Here is a 9347-nt window from a genome sequence, read left to right as displayed (position 1 = left end):
TTTCAGGATCATCTTTTTTGGGTATTAAAGTAAGAAAGGTAGTATTAATTTATGATAGTAGTGACCCACCATTTCTTGATGCTTCAATGGCTTTCCAAAGATCAATTTCAATAATATCCCAACATTTTTGGAAAAGGAAAGCTTGGAATACATTTGGACCTAGAGAACTATCAGGGTTCATGTTGAGTAACATAGATTTGACTTTTTCCAAAGATATAGGAGAGTTTAATGCTTTATTATCTTCTATAGAAATTACTCTTGGAATAACTTCAAGCATTTTTTCTTGAGTTGTCTGTCATATTCAAACTCTCAAATTTGTTTAGTAAATTATTGAAATGATCTACAAAAATCTTTGATATGTTGTCAAGGTTTTTAGTGATAGATGTTGAGGAATATTTAATTTTAATAATTTTTCTTTTAGCTGTATTATATAAAGTGCTATTATGAAAAAAAATTGTATTAGGGTCTCCCTCTTCTAGCCATTTTTCTCTTGATTGTTTTGTCTCCAAAAAACTTCTTCCTTTGCTAGGATGTTTTCCTATTTGGCAAGGAGTTTTTTTTTCTATTAGAAAGTTCTCATTATTCATACCTTCTTTAATTACTTCTGTGTTTTATTTTTTTAAGCTTTCTTTGATGTCTAATTTTTCCTTAAATATATTTTTGAAATATTCTTTATTCCACTTAAGTGTATTATCTTTATCTTTTTCATCTTAGAGACAAATATATACATTTTGGAAGCTTTAAAATTTCCTTGATTCCACCATTCTCTAATGAGTTCGATACAAATTTCGTCTAAAAACCACATTTTTTCATATTTAAAGGGGTTTCTTATAGGTTTAGAAGGTTCTAGAAATTCAATCCTAATAGGATAGTGGTTTGATCCTACTATAGGTAGGATTGAGGCTTGAATATCTAAGTCTAGTCCACTTAGTTCTCCTTTGAGAAAAAAACTTGTCTAGTTTCTCAGTTATAAAGGAGAAGTCTTTCCCTCTATTATTCCATGTGAACTTACCATTATTAATAGGAATATCAAAAAGGTTGTTAAGTTCTATCCATTTTTTAAATTCCAAAGATGCTTGAAAAATTTGTTGGATGCCTCCAAATTTTTCATCTATAATTGTGATAGTATTAAAATTTCCACCTATAAGAATGAGTTCATTTTTGTGATTATTAATAAATAGACTTATTTCTTCCCATAGAATTTTTTTATCTATGTTATGGATTGGGCCATATATATTTATTAGAATTAGCTATAGGTTAGTCTTTATGCTTTTAATTCTGTTGCTCATCCATGAATAGTTTACTTTTAGCATATTTAGAATTACTTTCCTAGGATTCCAAATCATTCCTAATCCCTCTGAGGCTCCTCTGGATTAATGTAATTTAATGTTCTAGCTACTTAATTTTTTTTCTAGCTTAAATCCTTCTTCCTTATTTAGTTTTGTTTCTTGTAACATAATAATTTCATAATCAAATTGTTTTAAAATAATGTTTTAGTAATCGTTTCTTGCTAGGTGCATTCAAGCCCCTAGCATTCCAGGTAGGTATCTTCATGTTGTCTTGGGGAGGTTCTTCCCCTTCCTTATGTAGTGCCTACCCTAGTTTGAAATTTGCTATGATGTACTTTCATATTTTACTTTGTGAGACCTTGGTCTATTTTCTGTTAATTAAGTCTAATTAAATTATTTAATTAATGATTTAATTAAATGGAAAATTAATATGATATTTTATTTTTAATTAATAGGGAAATTAATTAAATAAAAGAATTAAATTTGGAGATGAAAATTATAAGTTCAAAGTTGGAACGTGATAATATTTATTTAACTTGATAATAATATATTTAGAGTTCATTTTTTATAATGTTAAATAACATTATTATTTAAGTTAATTAAGTTTCAAAAATAAATTTTAAAGTGGAAAATAAATTAATTTATTAAAAATGTCATCATTGCATGATAAGTGCATGAGATTTAAAAATTAATAAATTAATTAAAAAGGGTCAGGTAAATATTAAATAAAGTAATGTGAATTATTTTAATAATTATTCACCTAGGAGTATGCATACCTCCTTGATGCATGAGTTGTCTACAACACGGGAGTTAGCGTACTAATTAAGCACATGGTGTCTACAACCTTATCATTCTTATCCATTTATCTAGAAGGTTGGATAAGGTTCGTGCTTAGTTGTCAATGTTTATCTTATCTCTTGGTTGCTTCTAGAGGATTCCAAGTGCTTCTTGCAGAGTCTTTATCTTTAGGCACTCCTAGTCTCTTTGGAGGGGAAGGTTTTTGGAAGGGCTGCAAATGTTGGAGAAGGGATTTTTATTTGCATGAGATTTGGTTTGAGGTCAGTGTATATATATTCCATTGCAATTTATGTTGTAATAGTGAATGATATTACTACCAGTAGGATTGAATGTTAGCATACCCATAGTGAATAAGTAGAAGAGCTATTCTATATTTGTTTTCCAAATAAGTAGATGTTTGGTTATTACTCACCCCATTAAATAAGTGGAAGCATACATTAACCATTCCCATGGAATAGATCGGATCACTAAGCCCTCTTTATCACTATATTTGTTAACTCATACATCTCCTTGGAAATTATTAGTAGATCTCTAATGCTACTACTATTGTATGCAAATAAATTTTAAACATGAAAGCTATTTTAAAGCTTTTTGCAACTTTATATGTATGGTGTTTGGATCTGTTCATAATTTCTCAATAGTTTGGATGATTTGACCTTGGCTTTTTAGCCAACTCCACAAGGTTATCGACCTTGGTCGATTATTGACATCTGCGACTATGCTCTTAGCTTGATCAAGGCTTTCAAAGTCTCTTATACACTCAACAACACTTGAGAAATTCATCGATTCCACCTTCCAATTCATACATGCATTCATCTTTTAACTGTTACTATGCTAGCACCTAGCCAGGTACCTATGGTCTCACCTAGGGAAGGCTAGTTAAAATATATTCAACTCCTTCATCCTGATCTCGAATTGATAATTTACAAGGAGGATGTTTTCATATCTCAAGGAGAAATGATGATAGTGATTAGAATTTTATTTAACCCTACGAAAACTATTGAACTAAGCCTTTCATGATTCAATCATTGAGGAATAACCATACCACCAATTTTGTATGGGTTACACTTTGTTTTTGATAGAAGTAGTGGAACAACCTTTATCATCATATGTCGTTAATAGTTCTCGTACCCTATTTATATGACTGTCACCATCCTTACTATTGTCTTATATGATTTTGGATATCATCAATTCATCTTCCTTATATTTGGATGAACCGTTGCATTAGCTTGTACACACTAATATTTCTGATTTAGCCGAAAGTAATCCAGTGTGGAAAAGTTCATCCTGTATATTACCTTCAATTTTCTATCAATTGAGAAACAATGGTACAAGTCCCCAATGATATGTCACGAGAAAATGCCTTTCTCTCATATTACACATTGATCATATGTTGGCGGCTATATAATAAGCTAGTGATATTAAACATAAGGTAAAGTTTAACACTATTAAAGCTTTAATATAAATAAATATTACAGTGTGGTCAAGAAGAAGAATTAAAGGATATTTTCAGCTAACAAATGGTTGATAAGAAAAATTATGCAAAACGTGCTGAAACTGGTAAAGGTTTATTAAAGATATAACAATGACAATGACCTTGTTGTTGTCAAAAGTTTCTCTATTTCTTTTGAAGAACCTCTCTATCAAATTTTAACATCAAACACTAATTTAATATCGTTCCATCAAATTCACTCTAGATGAGCTTAGTCTCAGATTATATTTTTTGATTGATACATTCACCTTGGGTTCAGTTTACAGAATGATTCTTGACATTACATGTGACATTATCACAAGTTATGCCTTCTAGGAAACAATAATCGTTAGAGTTGGCATCAATCTAGTCATACAGTAAATTATTATTATTTTTAAAAAAAATATAAAAAATGTTGTACAAAGGGAAAACGTTAATATAGAAACGTTTATGCAAAATATTAATAAAACAAAATATATGGTGGGGTGGGGAGGGAATAATCCCATACCCCCACCCTTCTTACTTTAACGCTAGCAGCCACTGTGCACTGCGATAGCAGTTGCAGGCCTACATCAGAAGGTGGCTGCTCAGCCAGCCGGTAGTGTATTAAGTACACTTGGCATAAAAATGCATATCATAGGTGATAGTGGTACATTTAAAAAAATATTATGCTACTTTATAAGATGGTTTTTAGATGTTATATAAGAAGAAAATCATTTATTCATGTATGGTTCGAGTTGTGAAGGAATAGACACAATGGCTTAAAGAAGGTAGGAACCTGTTTAAAATATTGTAAAGTGAAAACAAAGAACACCAACCAGGGATGGAATTGACTCAATTAAAGTAAAAGTTAAAAATGATATAGTTTTCTTATAAAAATTTGCCCTATCATTACTTTTTAGATTTGTTCTCATAGTGTATGAAACGTGGGCCTAAATTTAGAGCTATTTAAGTGTGTTCAAAATATTTTAGAAGTAAAGTAATATTGTTTTTCATCCCAACAAATGTACTCTCAATCAATGGATTGAGAATCAATCCTTGAGGTGAATGTATAAACATATACACACGGCACTACACCCAACACATATACGTAATGTATACCATTTCCCTTGCTACCTGCATCTGCTTCATGAAGAGCCCGAACTTAACCTCATTCCATTGTTGGGGCTTATTATCTACTATTCATCACTTGTTTTCACAGTACACTACGTAAAAGAGCCATCCGTTAGCAGGCAGTCGACCATATACGGCTTTGTTAAGTTATTATGTAGCTTTTGTTTATGCACGACCCTCTACGAACAATTAACCGCAGATAAGAGTTAAATGTAACTTTATTAAAGTTTATTTTATATAACATTTTTCATAGTATATGAGTTTAGTTTTATGCTGCTCATTCAGCCATACGGCTTCCATCAAGCTGTTGGATTTTTATGAAGTTTAGTTATATTAAAGTTTGTTAAAAGTTTATAAATTGATTGAGATTGAATATGAATTTGATATTAAATTATTAATAAGTTTTATAGTGAAGCTTATTGATATTTAATAGTTTCATTAATAGATTTTAGAAGTGATTTACTATTATCATAAAATGAATTTTAATAAAGTTGTTATGTTATTGATAAATATTATTTTATAAATAATATTTAATGATAAGATTTTAATAATTCTTTATTACTTAAAAAGTAATTATTAATGAAGTTTTGTTACTATCTATTGATGTAAGTAGTAATGCTTTAAATATAGTTAATTTATAATTAATAAAATTATTGATAATTTTATTAATTATTGATAACTAATAATTGCTGAGATAATAATCATTAATTAATTTAATTTAAAATGGTTTAGTTAAAATTTAATTAATGATGTATTCAGTTAGATGAAAATTATAGAATTGTTTGAATTGGAATGACCTAATTATTTTAGTGAGTTGAATAAATGACTTGCCTTTAGAACATTTTAGAGAATTGATTTAAATCAAGAAGGGTAATTGGACTTTGGACTTTCTAATTATTCCTGCATGTGGATGTGGTAGTTGTTAGACTTAGTATTAATTATGTTAAATGTGACTCAACGTCTTGGGATCCTTAAAGAATGTAACTTTTTATGTATTCTTTTAGATGATTACGTGTCATTTCTTCCACTACTATGTGTTTGAGGTGTATGATGTTATCTTTCATGTTTCAAAAAAAATGTTTGGAAAACTTTAGGTTAATTCTTTTGGATCCCTTGGCGGGGCATTACACCTTGTATTAAGTAATTGATTGAGCTTTTGTTGTTTTTTTGCCTACCCATCTGCTTCTTTGAGTTCTTAAAGAGACTTCCTTCCTCTTTTAGCTTTTAATCTGCCATATTTAGGGGTATTTATCCCTTCTTGATTCATCAAAACACCAAGTTTTTCTATGTTCTCTTGAGCATTTAAAGCACTTTTAGATTGTATTTCTTCATTCTCAAATTTTTCTTCATTCTCAAAATTTTCTTCATTCACTAATTCTTTCATTATCTGTTTTGGAAGGCTTACATGATTATTAGTATATACATTATCTGCTAAATCTGATGACTTCCATGTACTGCTCAAATCAATACCATCTCCTTGTATTGTTATTGTTCTAGATTTGATTGTCTGTAGACCTTTATTTCTTTTATCTTCCTCCTTAATGCTTAACATATCTCTTCTCAAATCTTCAAAGGTTGTAATTATCTCCTATTTTTAGAACTCGTTGCATTAAATCATCTTTCTATGATTCACTGCTTTTATCAATATTATCGAAGTTAAAAACTTGGATCAATTTCTCAGTTAATATTTCCAAATTCTCTTTCTCTACTTCATCTGAAATTACCATTTCTATATCATCATTCTTTGATAAATCCTTATTTAGGAAGACCTAAAAATCTTGTCTAATAATTCCTTTTATTTTACTTTGATCCTTCTCTCTTGCATTGTCCTCAATCATCTTATAAAAAGGGGATTCTTGTATTGTGTTGGTGTTTGCCAAAATTTGGTACATTGTTTTAATTCCTCTTTTTTGGAGTCTGTGCTCTCCTTCACCAACTCTTCCATCTTTTGCAATGGAGTTTCCACTATTTCTTTTATGAATTCAACATTTCTTTGCTTTGGAGAATCATTAGAGAAAATACTTTTTTTTTTCTATTTCTTCAAGAGTCTTATTGCTATCCATTGAGAGCTTTTTGTCCTAAGATCTTGTGTCCTTTTCTGACAATTTCTCTTTCCATATTATTGCTCTTATGTTCTTGACTTTTTGTGTTTTGTTCTATTTTTTGTTTAGTCTTCTATTGCTATTAACTATCCTTGCCATATTATATTTTTTAATTCCTTTTATCCTACTATTGATTTCTTTGGAGTTTTAATCTTTATAGATAAGATCTAGATCCACCTATAGATGAGTACCTTTACGCTTTCCCAAATCTAACAATTGAGTGATTTCTTTATTATTATTTGGATTCAAAACCTTTTCCTTTTGTTTTCTTTGAGACTCTTTTTCTTTTGAATCTTGAATTGTTTCTATTTCTCTCTTCTAATCTTCCTTGGAGATATGCATGAGACTTTTACTAATCCCTATAGTTATAATTGTGATTTTTGTTTTTCTAATCTAATTTCTCCATCCTTGATTTCTGCAACTACTTTTCCCATTGTAAGCTTACTCGATACCATAGGATCTATCACATTTATGCTCTTCCCTTGGCTTTCTTTTTTATTTCTAATGTAAATCATAGGGAAGGTATCTTTAAGATTAGATGTAGAGTGAAATGTTTTAAATGTGATCTTTCTCTCGTTATTTAATCTAACTATTTTTGAGATTTTTCCTTAAAATCTATAATGTTTCAATTTATAGATGGAGTTATTTGAAATTAACTTACTAGAATTAAATTCGTGATTTTTATTTTTAATGTTGATAAAAAATTGAACTTTATTGCAATATTTATAAGAGGCATCTATTCCTATCAAATTCCCAATTGAAAATCCAATTTTCCTAAGAATATCTACATGCATAAGTTTAGAAGGGAGTGATTGAATGGAGATCCAAGTTGGTATAAGGAAGTTTAACTATTCTTCCTTACAATTTGGAATCCATTCAAAGAATTTAACAACATATCCTTTAAAATAGCAATCAGAGACAAAGAGGAAATCTTTTTTACCACATTCATGTTACAATGTATATATAACAACCTATTTGAATGGTGAGATTCACTTACCTAATTTTTGTAGAAATCTTTTAACTAGTTAATGAGATTGATCATCTCTTGTCTTAGCCCATTCCAAAATGTGAAAATACCAACATTCTTACATTCCTGCCAATGATCTTCACTATCCTAATTGCTAATAATCAAGATTTGTTCTTCAAGTTTATTATTCAAGGGCCAGAGAGCTGTGGGTTGACTGGGGGGATGAGTAGGAGACATGGTGCTACCAATCCTATGATGGGGGGGATATATGAATTAGAAGGGTTATGGGGAGTTTTGGGATTAGAATTTTTACTCTTTCAATGATTTTCTCTACACAAATTAAGGGATCTCACAATGGGTTCAGATAGAAATCTACCTATTGGGAATACAGAGGTAATCTATTTTGGCTTGCATATTTAGTTTGCTTAAAGAAAAATATTTGTTTGTCTAAGCTTTTAGTGGAGCAAATGATATTAGGGAAAAAGCCTTTTCCAATATAGGTGTTACCTAATTTGGGAAAATCATTTATTTTTTTTGAAAAAAATTGAGGTTTACTTGCCTTAATATGTCATTGAGAACTGGAGTGTGTTGCCCTAGTTTGTTTCCAATTTAAATTTCTCTTTGTTATTCTTATTGAATTTTTCCATTGGTTGAAACCCTAACCTTTTTTTTTGATTTCATTAATATCTCTTGCATGGGAGTGTCTGACTTTTTATTACTAATCTGCTAATTGTGATCCACCTACAGTGTAATATTATGTTCAAAATCACTGTGCCTAGTTAGGGCCTCAAAGGAATTTGACATTTTTACCACAAATCTTAAATCTAAAAAATGTAGAGGAGACTTCTCTATTTCTCTACAAGGACCTTGTGATGGATTTTGTGGCTTATGCCCTAGATGATTACAAAGTGCCTGCGAACTATGTTTTGGGCTATTTACCATACTTGTCAATTTCTTCACAAGTCAAGCCTGTCTGGTTTGTTCTTTGTTATTATTTGCTAATTTCAAAAATTGCAAAAAATTGCTTTGACTTCCATTTTTTTATGTTAGTAGGACTCCTCTTATCTTGTTATTTTCTTGTGGAGAAGAACATTGTAATGACAAAAAATGCACTAGTAATCATAGAGGTGTATGTCGATCGACTTTGGTTAATATATGTCAGCTAGGATATGTTTATCTCATTCCTCCTTTCTTTCAATGTAGCATGTCCATTAGACAGTTTTATCTCATACAATATGCAAATATTAGGTATAATATGCAATTGATAAAACATTTGAAGTAAGCCTATCCTGTAATGCACTACATGTTTATTTCTAGCATATTTCCACCTAAAAACCCTAAGCTCACAACAAAAATGGAAGCGAAATTCTCTACCACATTGCTAGAATGACATGTGATCCTTTACTTTGAAAATCCCTTCTAAAATCTTCAACAAACACACTCGAATACTCCTTCAACATTGACTATCCATTAGAAGTCTCAAAGCCTTCTACAAATGTTTGACTTCTCATAGAGACTCAGTTGAATCTATTGCTTATTTTGATGGCTAGAGACTGTAGGTCCTTTCTTTCCCTCCTGCAAAGGTGATCTTTGTTTGTGGCAAGCCA

This window comes from Cupressus sempervirens, chromosome 9, assembly GCF_028749045.1.
Source record: "Cupressus sempervirens isolate cs-2001-9-10 chromosome 9, ASM2874904v1, whole genome shotgun sequence".
Lineage (NCBI taxonomy): Eukaryota > Viridiplantae > Streptophyta > Pinopsida > Cupressales > Cupressaceae > Cupressus > Cupressus sempervirens.
The sequence above is the reverse complement of the archived record's forward strand: the minus strand, read 5'-3'. Positions refer to the sequence as shown.